Genomic DNA, 15,810 nt, shown 5'->3' with positions numbered 1-15,810 from the left:
CAGTATATACAATAGAAATAATAATACATGAATTAAATATCCTTAAGCAAGGAAAGAGAATAAATGAATTCTCAGTATACTTTCTAGCCTGTGATTTGATATATTGGAATAGGACCCGAGCATCCTTAGATTTCACTGATGTACTTTTCTGTCTTCTTAAATAGATATTTGGTAGTGTCCTTGGCACTCAGATGAATCCAGCTAAAATGAAGTGATTACACAGAATTCATTCTGGGTTTTGTTTTATTATTCTTTTGCATTTTTCTAATCAGAATATGTACATAATACTCCAGTGTCTCTTAGAATCTATTCTTCATTTTAGAAACAGGACCTCTAGATTTTACCTGAGCATATATATGGCCGTCCACCTAGAAACTACATTGTTCTGCTTTTCTTGCAGCAGGGTGTGACTTTGTGGCTAATAATAGTTGAAAGATGATTGTATAATGTTAACCCCTTCAAAACAAGCCACATGTCCTAGACTTTCTCTTTTCCCTTTCTGCTTGGCTGGCATGTTATATCAGGTGTAGCAACCATCTTAGGTCCAGAGCTGGAGGTCATGTAAAGGATAATAGAGCCAGTGTAGGTCCGTGGTGATCTTGTACAGCATACCTTTCCTTGCCACCCAATATTATAACATGAAAAAGAAGAATTTCTAACTTGAGCTACTGTATTTTTTTATTTTTTTTTCAAAGATTTATGTATTTTAGAGAGAAAGTGAGCATGAGCAGGAGCGGCAGTGGCAGAGGGAGAGAGATTCTCAAGCAGACTCCATGCTGAGCGCAGAGCCCCACACAAGGCTTGATTTCATGTGGCCCTGAGATCACAACCTGAACCAAAACCAAGAGTTGGACACTTAACTGACTGTGCTACCCAGGCGCCCCTGAATCTCTTTGTTATAGCAGAAAGTTTATATACTAATTCAAAGGAAAGCATTTAAGAATTCTATTTTTCTCTGTGTACTTTTTGGATATATTGAAATATTAGATATATTTTAGGGGGCAGTCTCAATTAAAATAATTATTTAAGAGAATGTTTCTCAAAGTTTAAGTTACTTTTAAACTTTACGTACTAATTATTATTAAATTGATATACAGGTTTTCTTCAACTTACAGTGGGGTTATATCCTGATAAACCCATTGTACATTGAAAGTATCTTAAGTTAAGTTGACAATGCATTTAGTACATCTAAGCTACCAAACATCATAGCTAGCTCAGCCTACCTTAAGTATGCATGACACTTATATTAGCCTGCTGGGCAAAATCCTCTAACATAAAGAATGTGTTATAATAAAATGTTGAATATCTCATGTAATAAATTGAATGCTCTATTGAAAGTGAAAAACAGAATGGTTGTATGTGTTTTAAGCCTATTGGTCATTTACCCTCATGATTGTGTGGCTGACTGGGAGCTGTGCCTGCTTGGCATCATGAGAGTTCAGTGTTACTGTTACCAGTTTTTCGGTGTTATGTTGTTAACCTGGGAAAAGTCAAAACTCAAAATTTGAAGTACAGTTTCAGCTAGAATTATTTATCTGTTACCAACTTTTCTATAATTTTTTTGTCTAGTCTGTCAAAGGCTTAAAGATATAAATCATTAATTTATTACTTTTTCCTTATATTTGTATCGGTTTTTGGTTTAGAATGTGTGTTAATGTATTATTTGCTTTCAACATCTCAATTGATAATTATACTTTTGTCAGAATAATATGACTTTCTTCCTAATTTTTGCTATGTGCTTTGTATTTTAGCTGACATGAATATTGCTACCTTAGTTTATATTTCCCTATATGTCTTTATACTTATTATATTTGCTCTTTCTTTGTCATGTCTTTTAGATATTTCCTAAAAATAGAGTATAGCTAGATTTCATTTTTTAACCTAGTGAGAACCTTTTCTTTTAAGGATATTTTAAATCATTTATATTTATTGTCAGAATTGATCTAATTGGTTTTACTCTATTGATCAAGTTTGAAGCTTGTTTGAAGCTTTCTGTTTTAAATTCTTTTTTGTTTCCATTGTGTTTTGGACTTCTTGCTCTTTGATTTAAAGTTTATCTTCATTTAATTTGTTCTGATTTTTTCAATTTATGGGAACATCTCCAGTTATTTACTAGTCAGCTTGTTTTGGAGATGTCCCTGTCATTACTATATAAGTAATACAGGGCATGCATTCACATTCTCATTAATGTTAGCGTCATGAGAGAAGCTGTCCTTTCAGTGCTTTGAGTCTCTGATAGGCTGTTAGCCTATCTAGAATGTTCCTTGTCAAGAGAGTGTACCAGCTCCATTCCCTTTCTATAATAAGGAAGCTTGAATATGGGGCTTTCCCATTTTTTTCACATTATGCTTAAAGACTACTTAGGGAAGTAGGGGCTTAGATAGCACTCAGTCTTGTCTTGGAAACAGTGTGGAAAGAAGCAGCCTGTGGCAGTTGCTAGGGGTAATATCTTTAATAGTGATGTTGCAAAGTTATTTTTAGAGTTATTTTAGTTATTTTCATTCATGTATACATATATATGAATGAATGACAAGACTTCCATCTTGTCATATATATATATATATATATATATAGATAGATGTCCATCTCTATCTATCTATCTATCTATCTATCTATCTATTTTTAAAGCAGATAATTATGTGGCTGGACTACCAAGATGTAGGGAGTGAAGTGAAGCTGAGAACAGTCTCTCTGGGATTACCGGTTATAGTGAAGTCTCTTGCCAAGAGACTCATCTTAGTGTGGTATGTGGACGGCATAAGGGCTGAGGAGGCAGGAAGGCCTTTTTTTCCCCAGCTTTGGTTCTCTGTTTTTGTTTGTGACCATGGCAAAACACTCAGCTTTTCTGGGCCTCAGGCTAGATCTATGAAATGAGGAAGATGACTCTTGGAGATCCTTTCTAACTTTAAAATTCCATGACTGGCCAGGACCCCAAAGATAGCAAAGAAGTTTCCATTTGACAGCAGTTTTATTTTTAATTTCATTAAGCAAAGAAATCAGCTTAATTTCATCTTGCAGAGTCAAGAGGAATAAATCACTTATCTTATTGCTTTGAGTGCAGAGAGTTAGAAGAAGGGATCATATATGACTTGTGTGTTTATGTTCTGACCTAATATTAAGTAAGTGACACATGCGTGCTGGAGATCCCAGTTAAAACACGTGGAAGTAGTCTTCTCATACAATGACTTAGAGGAATGTGAAATCACTCCTTTTCCCTGAGAAAATGTGGAAAGATATTTATCTAGACTCCCAGAAGGTGATTCTAGGATATGTGCTTGTCTTGAGATTGAGGGTGCTGGGACGTGGGCCCACTGGGTGATAATAGTCAGACATGAGACTAAAGGTCACACTGAAGGTCTTTCATTGATGAGCTCCTGAGTGGTCAAAAGGCTGCTGGCACTAAATTCATGTTTCACAACATCAGCGAGAGGATGCTTCCCAAGCTGGCTTTTTGTCATAAGCTAAGCTGGACATGGTCACAAGCAGGGTGGGCAGATAGAATTTTGAAATAATGAACATGTCACAATGGTAAGAGAGCGAGGAAACAGTGCTGACTGAATAAAATCTATACAGCAGTCAAAGGGTGATTCTTTTTTGAAGAAAGGCTTTGTTCTGGCTTGGTTCTGGAGGCTGAGCCACTGACAAAGGATTCATCTGGGGCAGCACGGAATAGATCATGCAAGCAGACATTAGTTGCTTCTCTTCTCTAGTCATCACTTTGCGGACTTTCATTTCCCTCTCTACCAAGAGCTTCTGGGGAAAAAGGATAATTGTTTCATTTCAGAAATGTGTTTTATTCTAGTAAATAAAGACATGTCATGAATAAATCCAAGTAAAATACAAGTAAGTTAGAAGCTTGGATAAAAAATGCAGGTGATAGGCTTTTATGAAGCGCCGTTGTGTGGTAGGCCCACCTAGGGATGTGGAGGTCAACATTCAGTGGCTTCTGTCCTTAAGAACCTAACTTGAGTAAGGCAGATGGATAAATGGCTAATACTTTTTTTCTTGGTAGAGGAAGACCTTTGTTATTGGTAGTAACAACCGGAATTCTAGACTCTTCTGTGGGACACAGGATTCCTCTTCTCTTCAGCCTGTACATAGAAGGGTACTGTATGTCATTATCATGCAGAAGGTTATTCACCTTCTGCTGGACTACCCAGGTAAAGAGTTGCAAAACACAGCTTCTTCACAAAGGAATTAATGTCATGGCCATGGGCTTTCAAGGGTAAATTGCTAAGACTATGTTTCATTGTTTTTGTAGAGCATCTGCTCTATGCAAGGCTCTGTGTTAGATGTTGAGACTACAAGGTTAGATAGAATCCCTGTTCTTAAGACGTTTATAGTCCAGAAGGAGATGAGTAAATGGATAAGTAGAGCCCAGGGTACATGGAGACATACAGGAGGGAATAAATCATTAGAATGCACAGGAGAGAATGATGCAGGGAACTTTCCATGTGTTCTAATAGAACTAAACAGTCTCAAAGAACCTATTTAATGGTTGTAGTGAGCTGTGCTAAAGGTTCTTTTTTTTTCCAAGAGCTATACATTTCTGATGTTAGGGATAATAATAACAGCCAAAAACTTCACAATGTTTGACTCTGTGTCAGGCACAGTTCTGGTGCTTTATGTATAACCAGTTAAGTAACCCTTACAGTCGTCCTATAAGGTAGGTATTAGTATTAACCTAGAAACTGAGGCACAGAGCACCTGAGTAACTTGACTGTTGACAATTATTATGAAGTAGATCTAGGCCTTGTTTCCAAAGTTGATGTTCTTAACTACTGTGAGAAGTTAAGCTGTCTAAAATTAAGAGAGTTGACTACTGGGGGAACCATTGTACATTTTTGTAGGTCCAGCAGCTTAATATTAATGAGTCCATAGCTGAACATCTAGGAGGAAAAAAAATGTCAGTACATGTGCTGCTTATTTTCTAGAAATAAAGCTGTATATTATTATTATTATTATTATTGGAATTGCCCTGTGGCAGCTACAAATGATAACTAGAATGCTTTATTTGAAATTATAGGAAAATACCTTTTGATCAAATACTGTTCTCCATTAATTTACAGAAAGGGGCTTTCTTGAATTTGAATATATCTAAAGAGATTGCACAGCCTCCCACAATCCCTTAATCCCACAGCTCTTTGAGGTGGGGATTTCCTATTAAGCCCAGTGTCTCCTGGACAAGGAAGAGGCTACTTTCTCTAGTGTTCATCTATTGAAATGTCGGTCTCTTTTTTACAGCAGTGGAGGCCTTTAATTTATAAGCTGGATTTGTAAATTGAAGGGCTCAGGCTGGCTGGATCTGTGGTGCATGTGGGTTACCTCCCTGCCTGAACCACAGGAGGCCCTCTATTTGCTGCACTGAGGGAGTTAATAAGAGCTTTTGTGACCCAGTTTGCCCACAGTTTATGGGCTCAAGTCTAGAAGATCTGAAAGAAAAAAGAATGGGATGAAAAAGTCAAAGTTATGGTTGTAAACTAGAAGGAAAGTTAGAATTTTAAAACCAGCATCCGTATGGCACAGAAAAGAATTAGAAGTTAGGAAGAACCTAGGAAGAAAGATTTTTAATTAGAACAGCACTCAAGACATTTGAGATTGTTATGATGATTTTAAGTAGGCAACCCTTTGGCTTTAAAAAGAATCAAGGACTTGATTTTTTGTCTGTAGTTTATTAAATGTAAACAGAAAATTTAAAGAGAAAAGGTAATCTTTTTATGTAAAACTGTTTTGATTTATGGCTTCCTGGACTTTGAAAGACTCCCTGCCCCTTGATTAAATACATTGAGTTCTAAAACTTAGTAAATATATTTTTTGTGCACCAGCAAGTATTTTTAATATACCAATTAGGAGTATCATTAGGAAGATTATTGAAAGCAGTATGTAATATAAAACTTAGATGGTAATCCTAAAGAAAATGAAGTTTCAGACATCGTTTGGATACATTTCCTAAAAATAGAAGTAAACTTTTCATGTACTACTGAAATCAACTATAGGAATGAAGATAAGATTTTGTGTAAAGATATTTTCTATTTTGCTTTTTAAAAAATTAATTATATTAGCTATCAAAGTTCCCTTTGACCACCCCCCCCATCCTCCCAGAGGTCATTTTGTCATTCATTCATCCAAAAAGTTTTTTTGAATATTTATATGCATATGTTTGTATACATAGAATGGATATTTATGTTTTGCATAGATTTTAAAAAAACAACCTGTGGAATATATTGTTTGCTTGTTCATTTTAAATATGGCCTTCTGTCATGTTTTGTTTTTAATTCTTCAGTAATGTTACTAATTACAGCTGACATTTATTGAGTAGTTACTCTGTGCTAGATGAGATATTTAGCATTTTTCATATAATTTAGCTTAATAATCTTTACAATAAGCTTCAGAGGTGAGTAAAAATAGTTGGCTTTGTAGGAATACATTTTTACTTTCATTATACCTCACATTTACATTAAATTACTAATGCCAGTAGTTTATCATTCTTTAATAAGGTTTCAAAAATAAACGTGAGGAATACTCTATACAAGTTGGTAAGAAAATAACTTTTAGTTCTGTTAGTTTTGTTACTCTTGCACAGTTAGCCTTTCACTACCAAGTCCCCAGAGGGGGTGTTTTTGCGAAGCCAGAAGGAGGGAAATGTGAGGGGAACTCCTGCTCACCTTTTAGGAATGCAGAGGTAATTTTTGTCATATTTGATCATTCTCAGTAAAGAACAGACAACCCCAGACATTCCTCACTAGTTAATGGTTTTAAAAGTCCTTGCCTGTGATGATATCCTTATTTTGGGGAAAGTTGTAGGTTACAAGACCTAAGTGGAAGGGGGTTTGTTTTTGGAAGATGCTTCTCCCTGTGCCCTTAGTCATTCTGGTATGAGGAACAGAGAGAGGCTGTTGCAGTGGGAGCTTGGAGATTTTTTTTTTTTTTTTTTCAATGGGAATTGGTAGAAAGGGAGTGATAGTGAGTGGATCGAAAGGGAAAAAAAGGTTGTGTTTATCATGTCTTCCTTTGGAGGAAATTTTCAGAATTTCATGACAAAATGAATGAATGAGATAGCTTTTTAGAAAGGTTTGAATCTCATCTCTGCTATTTAACTAGCTGGGTGATCTTGAAAAAGCCACTTTCTGCTGTTTGAATCAAAAGATAATAACATCCGCTTTATAAAGTTGTAGGGTTGAAATTATATAAAATGTTTTATATATTGGGAAGTACTGTACAAATGTGCAAATATTAGGTGATAGTCTGACTATTTTTATTATCATAACTCTTGTCAAGGCTGTCTACAGTTTGCCTCTTTTAGCTATATTGCCTCTGTACTGAAGATTTAACCTCCTTGTTGCTTCTATCCTTTATTACTTGCAAGAGAGTACTATATTAGGGCTCTCTTATTTTCCAAATAGAAGAAGTGGCCTTACTGCTGAATCACTTAACAAATATCGAAGGCCTAATATGTATCAGTCAGCATTTCTTTAGGCCCAATTTAAGAACTGAAAAGATCATTGACAGTAACTCAAAAGAGGAGATACGCTGAAGGTCCCAGTAATCATCATTTCATTGTCATTATACATTCATGTTCACAGACATTTTTTATCTTTTGTCTTCAAGATAAAAGTAAGCAAATATAAATTAACATCTGTGTACTTAAAAAAGTGTAATCCTGTTGCAGTGCAACATTGTTGGAAAAAAAAACAATCAAATTATCTTGCTGTGATTTCTTTTTGGTTATAATACTTAAATTATTTTGAAGATTCCAAACAACATTCAGTGGGGATATGAAGTGCTTATCAGAACAAGACATGGGTGAATGGTGGTTAAGAAGTGCTAAAAGTAAGCTCTTGTTTCCAGATGGGGAGGTGGTTACACTGAGTTTCTATTTGGTGCCCTTCAGGGTCCTCATTTTTTTTTTTTTTTAAAGATTTTATTTATTTATTTGACAGAGAGAGATCACAAGCAGGCAGAGAGGCAGGCAGAGAGAGAGGAGGAAGCAGGCTCGCTGCTGAGCAGAGAGCCCGATGCGGGACTCGATCCCAGGACTCCCGAGATCATGACCCGAGCCGAAGGCAGCGGCCCAACCCACTGAGCCACCCAGGCGCCCCCAGGGTCCTCATTTAATGGGGAACTGATCTTTGTGTGAAAGCCCCCTCAGTTGTCTGGTTTCTTATTTAGAATTTATTATTTTGCTCCCTGTCATCCCCGTAATGCTTCTCCTAACATAAAGGTTAACATAAACTCAGAGTCCATGGAAAGAACAAGCACCTTTAACTTATTGAAGAGTTATCAGATTGCCTCTCTGGGAGCCATAAGAAATCAGTTGTTTTAGGCAACTAGGAAGTCTGCAGTTTAAATCTCATTTGCCATTTGACTGATGTGCCATTTATTATACAAAAACACTACTGGTATAGGCTGTTTCCTGAAGAAGATACATGTACTGTGGAGGAGGCACTTTGCTGGAAAAAATAAAATCCTTTGGTTTTATTGTTCCTCTTCTGGATAGTTCTAAAAAGCTTTTGACTTTTACCTGTGGTTTGCTTTGTCATCTCTGTTTACTTTCATTTATTTCTTAACCTACTCTTTGTGGTAAGCCACCTCTATCCCGAAGTTATACCAATGAAAAAAGTTAAACCTTATTTCAAAGTGATCTGTGAAATTCCATTCCATATTTTAAGCTTAGCCCATTGGAAATATCACTTTTTTCTTTCTTTATTTTTCTGCCCCACTCATGGCCTCACTGTCTGAGGACTATGGATAGGGTTTGTTTGTTTGTTTGTTTTTAATTAATCTCTTTTAAACTAACTGTCTATGGAAACTGAATATTTCCCCTTTTCTGAAAGGAAGGCAGTTGTGTAAGAATAGTTTGTTTTCTTGAGATTCCCAAGCCAGGGGTCTCTAGAGGAGTCTAGGATCGCACGTTTGCTTTTCCAGATTTGAAACAAGAAATATTTAATTTGCCTTGACTCCACCTAAACTTCTTAAATAGAATTCAAAAGTAGTTGATTTCTCTGAGCTTCTGGTTTGTAATGCTGAAGAACTTCTACATAGAACAGATAAAGGATGGAGTAAGAATTTCTGATTCGGTTGCGTATTATTTATTGTGGAAAGAATGTTTTCCCTACAGACTGACTAGGAATAAGATGTTTAAACATAAGCCAGGGTGGAGACCTGTTTGTTTGGTCAGCTTCAGAGGAGCCACGTTTCCCTACTTGTGATGCGTCTGCCAACTATTCTGTCCCCCCACCCCTGCCTGATTCTTCAAGTTTCTTTGGAATTTCTACTTAAGGCTCTGTTGGATAAGGCAGTGATACAGTGCATACGTGGCGATTAGAAAGGCTAAAGGCAGTTTTCTGGAGCAACATGATTTTAGCATGGCATGAATTTTGGCTGGGCTGTGAGTGTGTGTGTGTGTGTGTTTATATAAAATGGCTTCTTTCCTTTTTCCCAGTCCCCCTCTGCTGTTGGTCTGTGTATTCACATGGCTGGATGGCTGCAGGAGTCCATTTATCACAGGCAGTAGGAGGGGTGTGGAGATATGAAAGGGTTACTGTTCACATTTCCTGTGTAATTCCCTCTGATCTTACTGAGCTGTAATTTCTTTCTTGATGTTAAACATTCCCAGGCTCCTATAACCTTCTAGCCTGCTTGCTGTGGCCAAGTTTGTCCCAGGTGATCATGTAGGCGAACCTCCTGTTTTAAAAGGCTAGAAATCTCTCCTTCCTTCGTGAGATAGGCTACATGCTCATTCCTTTGCAATCCCAGAAGAAATCCCTGTGATTTAACACAAGAACAGAGCATAACCTACTAGTTTTAAAAATCAAATTTAGTATCCAAGTGTGTTGTCCAGTTAACTGTGTAGGTTTTAAAATCTCCTGATTCCTGGTTTAGTGAATTTCTAGTTAAATGAAAGCCCATCCATCTGTTAAAGATTGCATTCTTTCTTCTTAACACACTTGAGAAATGGGTTCTGATTCTAAAAGTAAAATTTGTCTCTACCATGTTGCTTTCAGCTTGCTTAACTGCTAGATCATTTTAAGTTGCCTCAAATGCAAAGCTGTTTAACTGAAACTGCCACATTTCTGCTTCGGTTCTATTCAGGTTGTAGTTGAGCATACGGAGGCTACTGGTACTTGTAATTTTCTCCTTTTTCTCTGGTTTTAAAAGTATAGAGCAGCTCATTTTTATTCCACAAGTTTTTAAATATACATTTTCACGGTTGCCAAAGGTTTTCTATTTTTGCCTTTCCCCTTAAGTTTTAGAAGAAAATGCTGTGCTCCTGTGAAGCCTAAGACTATGTCAGCAGCTGCTGGTGAACTGATAGGGGCAGGGGGTCCCTGGGCCAGCACTGCCCTCATTGTTAGGTAAGGAGTGTTTCTTTAGACAGTGCTCTGGGTTTGCTTGTGTTGCTAATAGCACATCTCTGTGTCTTCATTCAACAACTTGGGAACCTTAGGGTTTGGGGACAGACTAGAAATGAAACAACATCTCTTGGAAGGAGCTTTTAGGATAATTTAAGCTTGCTGGTGTTTAGGCTGAAATAAACTATTTGTATTGCTTAAAACAGTGAGATAAAATACTCTTTATGCATCATAACCATGTGTAATACGGTTTTACACAGAGGTGGGTAGATGAATTTTTAGATTGATTCTGTTTGGATTTGCCTTAGAGAGCCAATAGGAATGGTTGGTGTTTCTCATTTACCTTTAGTTCCCCTAAACGAAAAACAGAGCCTGCCGCGCCATGGGCTTTCAATAATGGTTTGTTGAATGAGTGAATTAAACTGACAGATTACGTCTGTGGATTCTTAACTGTTCTGTATATGCATTATTATGTGTATGTCTAATAATGTTTCTCTCACCCTTTTTGTTAGTCTCTAATGATAGATCTTGTTCGAAGTCCTTTGTTATTAAACAGTTAATTCTCTCAAAGCATTTTGTGCCCAAGTCCATAAAAGTGTTGTACTCCTGGCTGGTCTAACCACGCCACTGCTGTGTCATAGAAAACAATGAGATTTAGTTGTAAGTTACTTAAATTATAGATAGTCTGTTAACATTTCCTAAAACTGATAAGCCTGTTCACTGTTCTCATAATGGAAAAACACTTACATTTTCTCCCAAGGACTCTCTATTCCTAAGACCATCATAAAGCACTGAATAGTAATGTCAGTCATCAACAAATACTTACTAAATAAATCTAAAGTCTTTTAGACATTTCAGTGAATAGAATACATACACTAGTCAAGCTGAACAACAACTTATGGTACATTAAATGTGGGGATGTGCTAAGTGAGCGGCCTGAATGAGACTCATGTAGCTTAGTGGAACGAAAAATCGTTTTGACTTTAACTAGAGAGTGGTGTGAGATTTCATAAAGGAAGTGTGAGTTGGGTATTAGACAAATAGTTGGGTTTTAGCTATAAAGCAATGAGGCTGTTTTACATTTATAAATACTGGTGTTAGTTATCACACTTCCTGTTCCCAACAGCAACGAAGAAACAACAAAAACAAAAAAGCTTAAGTATATGATGGAGCCTTTTCTCCATTGATGATTTATTTATTCCTTATTTTTTAGTGAAGTACAATTTCAGAATAGCTTCCACTAAGGACATACAACTCTGTTATTTATCGTAAGGATCCACTTCAGTAAGTCCTCCCAAATTAAAATTTCAGTGGGAAGACAGGATATATATTGAAAAGTTATCATTCATGATTATACTTTGGTGTTAAAAGCTTCATCCAATCTCAGTGGCAAGTTTTTAAGAGACTTCACTGCTGATTTATACCTTGATTTGAAGTCTGATGTAGGGGCGCCTGGGTGGCTCAGTGGGTTAAGCCGCTGCCTTCAGCTCAGGTCATGATCTCGGAGTCCTGGGATCGAGCCCCGCATCGGGCTCTCTGCTCTCTCGGGGAGCCTGCTTCCTCCTCTCTCTCTGCCTGCCTCTCGGCCTGCTTGTGATCTCTCTGTCAAATTAAAAAAAAAAAAAAAAAAAAATCTGAAGTCTGATGTATAAGGAGATAGATCCAAATTTACTGTTTTTTTGTTGTACAGATATAGGTAGCTATAGTAACTTTATAAAAATACAACCTCACAGCAACTTTTTATTAACCTCTTAAAGTTTCTTCTACAATAAACCAAATACTGTAATACTATCCCAAACAAATCAGTTTTGTGAAGCAAATTAAAATATGGCTAGAATTTACATTGAAACCCTTTGATTGCATTTACTTGTTACTACTCACTATTAAAAGCAGACACTTTAGGGGCGCCTGGGTGGCTCAGTGGGTTAAAGCCTCTGCCTTCAGCTCAGGTCATGATCCCAGGGTCCTGGGATCGAACTCCACATCGTGCTCTCTGCTCCGTCGGGAGCCTGCTTCCTCCTCTCTCTCTCTGCCTGCCTCTCTGCCTACTTGTGATCTCTGTCTGTCAAATAAATAAATAAAATCTTAAAAAAAAAAAAAGCAAACACTTTAATCCATTTAATTTTAGAGTTAAGCTTTTATCTCTCGTTTTATTCTTTTATTTCATAAACAAGCAAAGGAAAAACAATACAACAAAGAAATGAAATCAGGAAAATTTTAAGACAGTTGCCTGACTTTACTGTTCAGTCTTTTGGCCTTAACATATTTTTGTGACTGCATGCACATCTCTCCATATCCTTATTTGTTCACCTGTTGTTGCCAGTGTGATGATGAATGGAAACTATAACCAATGGTTGTTTCCCACATTGTATTTTTGCCTCAGTCTTTCAGGGTATCACAAAGTGATCTGTGATTAAAGAGTTTGGTGGTCAGCTAATTTTATGAAAGGTGGGAGCATCTCAGTGAATATTGATATTTCATTTAAGCCAGTATTTCCCAAATATATTTAACTTTGGAAATGCCCACTGCTTGCCTGCTTGCCTTCCTCTCTGCCCTTCTTCCTTCCTTTCTTTTTAAAGAATACCTGTTAAAATCTCCTGTAGAACAAGTTGTAGGAATCATTACTATGAAGGTTATACACACAGACAGACACACAGATACAACACATACACACACAATTTAGGTCTGTTGCTTATGTCCATTTTTCTCTTAATATCTACCTTTTCTAGAGTATAGGATGGGATATAGAAGGAAAAAGAATAATAATGCTTAAGTCTTGCTAGCTATTCTGGTATTGTGTGAGTGGGAAAGAGGCTCCTTTATAAAACAAGATTTGAGATTGGTGTGAGGATTTCAAGAGTTCTTACTCTCTGCATTTTATATAGCTCTGAACAAACAGGAGTTGACCAAGCATAACAGAAGTTATTTCTGGGGAGAGGAGAAGGATGGATTGAAGGTAAAATGGGGCTTACACTTTCTACTACACATATTTCTGTTTTGTTTGAATTTTTTTTCCTTAGTGTAAATTTCTTTGGTAAAAATTTTAAGTTCCTTAAAAATAAGGAGTGAAGTAAAAGACCTTACTAGTTGAGAGAAACTCTATAAAAAGAATTGCTTACTCTAAGCTTTTGTAAGTAGTAACCTCTAGTGCTTTCAAACTCACTTTGTTTAAAAAAATACCAAAAATCGTAAGCCATTTTTTTTTCCCCAGAAACAAGATTATATGAAGTAAGGTAAATCTGTCAGATGAAATTAATACACCTTTCCCTTCCTACACCTGTTTCTTTCAGTTGTTGCTATAATTCACTATACCATCATTCTCTGTTTTTGTGCCAAGTTAGGGACTGTGTCTTGTCTCTGTATCTTTAGTGCCTAACTCTGCATCATGACTAATAACTTAGTAAGCATTTGATAAGTGTGGATGTGGGTGTTTGTTGCAGGAGACTTAATACCATAATCATTCCTAGGAAAATGCATTAGTGCTTGTCACTTTCAGATTTTTTTTTTTTTAAGATTTCATTTATTTATTTATTTATTTGACACAGAGAGAGAGATCACAAGTAGGCAGAGAGGCAGACAGAGAGGGGGAAAGCAGGCTCCCTGCCGAGCTGGGAACCTGATGTGGGACTTGATCCCAGGACCCTGAGATCATGACCCAAGCTGAAGGCAGAGGCTTAACCCACTGAGCCACCCAGGTGCCCCTCACTTTCAGATCTTAAGAGGAGTATACTTTTTTGAAAACATCCTTAAAATATACTCTATTTTTTTTTAATTTTATTTTTTATAAACATATATTTTTATCCCCAGGGGTACAGGTCTGCGAATCGCCAGGTTTACACACTTCACAGCACTCACCATAGCACATACCCTCCCCAATATCCATAACCCCACCCCCCTCTCCCAACCCCCCTCCCCCCATCAACCCTCAGTTTGTTTTGTGAGATTAAGAGTCACTTATGGTTTGTCTCCCAATCCCATCTTGTTTCATTTATTCTTCTCCTACCCCCTCAACCCCCCATGTTGCATCTCCTCTCCCTCATATCAGGGAGATCATATGATAGTTGTCTTTCTCCGATTGACTTATTTCGCTAAGCATGATACCCTCTAGTTCCATCCATGTTGTCGCAAATGGCAAGATTTCATTTCTTTTGATGGCTGCATAGTATTCCATTGTGTATATATACCACATCTTCTTTATCCATTCGTCTGTAGATGGACATCTAGGTTCTTTCCATAGTTTGGCTATTGTAGACATTGCTGCTATAAACATTCGGGTGCACGTGCCCCTTCGGATCACTACGTTTGTATCTTTAGAGTAAATACCTAGTAGTGCAATTGCTGGGTCATAGGGTAGTTCTATTTTCAACATTTTGAGGAACCTCATGCTGTTTTCCAGAGTGGTTGCACCAGCTTGCATTCCCACCAACAGTGTAGGAGGGTTCCCCTTTCTCCGCATCCTCACCAGCATCTGTCATTTCCTGACTTGTTAATTTTAGCCATTCTGACTGGTGTGAGGTGATATCTCATGGTGGTTTTGATTTGTATTTCCCTGATGCCGAGTGATATGGAGCACTTTTTCATGTGTCTGTTGGCCATCTGGATGTCTTCTTTGCAGAAATGTCTGTTCATATCCTCTGCCCATTTCTTGATTGGATTATTCTTTGGGTGTTGAGATTGCTAAGTTCTTTATAGATTTTGGACACTAGCCCTTTATCTGATATGTCATTTGCAAATATCTTCTCCCATTCTGTCAGTTGTCTTTTGGTTTTGTTCACTGTTTCCTTTGCTGTGCAAAAGCTTTTGATCTTGATAAAATCCCAAAAGTTCATTTTTGCCCTTGCTTCCCTTGCCTTTGGTGATGTTCCTAGGAAGATGTTGCTGCGGCTGAGGTCGAAGAGGTTGCTGCCTGTGTTCTCCTCGAGGATTTTGATGGATTCCTTTCTCACATTGAGATCCTTCATCCATTTTGAGTCTATTTTCGTGTGTGGTGTAAGGAAATGGTCCAATTTCATTTTTCTGCATGTGGCTGTCCAATTTTCCCAACACCATTTATTGAAGAGGCTGTCTTTGTTCCATTGGACATTCTTTCCTGCTTTGTCGAAGATGAGTTGACCATAGAGTTGAGGGTCCATTTCTGGGCTCTCTATTCTGTTCCATTGATCTATGTGTCTGTTTTTGTGCCAGTACCATGCTGTCTTGATGATGACAGCTTTGTAATAGAGCTTGAAGTCTGGAATTGTGATGCCACCAACTTTGGCTTTTTTTTTCAATATTCCTTTGGCTATTCGAGGTCTTTTCTGGTTCCATATAAATTTTCGGATTATTTGTTCCATTTCTTTGAAAAAAATGGATGGTACTTCGATAGGAATTGCATTAAATGTGTAGATTGGTTTAGGTAGCATAGACATTTTCACAATATTTATTCTTCCAATCCAGGAGCATGGAACATTTTTCCATT

General features: G+C 37.2%; 1 protein-coding gene across 12 annotated transcripts in view; it reads left to right on the top strand.

Annotated features, from left to right (window-relative positions):
* The window catches only part of ZNF438 (zinc finger protein 438), a 183,594-nt gene that overhangs the window by 50,447 nt on the left and 117,337 nt on the right, over window positions 1-15,810 (top strand). The window contains exon 1 of one of the 12 annotated variants that reach the window (XM_047741128.1): window positions 10,337-10,355. The exons of 8 other annotated variants lie outside the window; for them this stretch is intronic. The gene's annotated coding sequence lies outside the window, so the exon portion shown is untranslated. Of the gene's footprint in view, window positions 1-10,336; window positions 10,356-13,286; window positions 13,309-13,564; window positions 13,586-15,810 lie in introns of those variants that run through there. 3 more of the 12 variants (XM_047741124.1, XM_047741130.1, XM_047741127.1) reach the window with 3 other exon arrangements.

The sequence above is a fragment of the Lutra lutra genome, chromosome 8 (assembly GCF_902655055.1).
Source record: "Lutra lutra chromosome 8, mLutLut1.2, whole genome shotgun sequence".
NCBI lineage: Eukaryota > Metazoa > Chordata > Mammalia > Carnivora > Mustelidae > Lutra > Lutra lutra.
The sequence above is the reverse complement of the archived record's forward strand: the minus strand, read 5'-3'. Positions and strand labels throughout refer to the sequence as shown.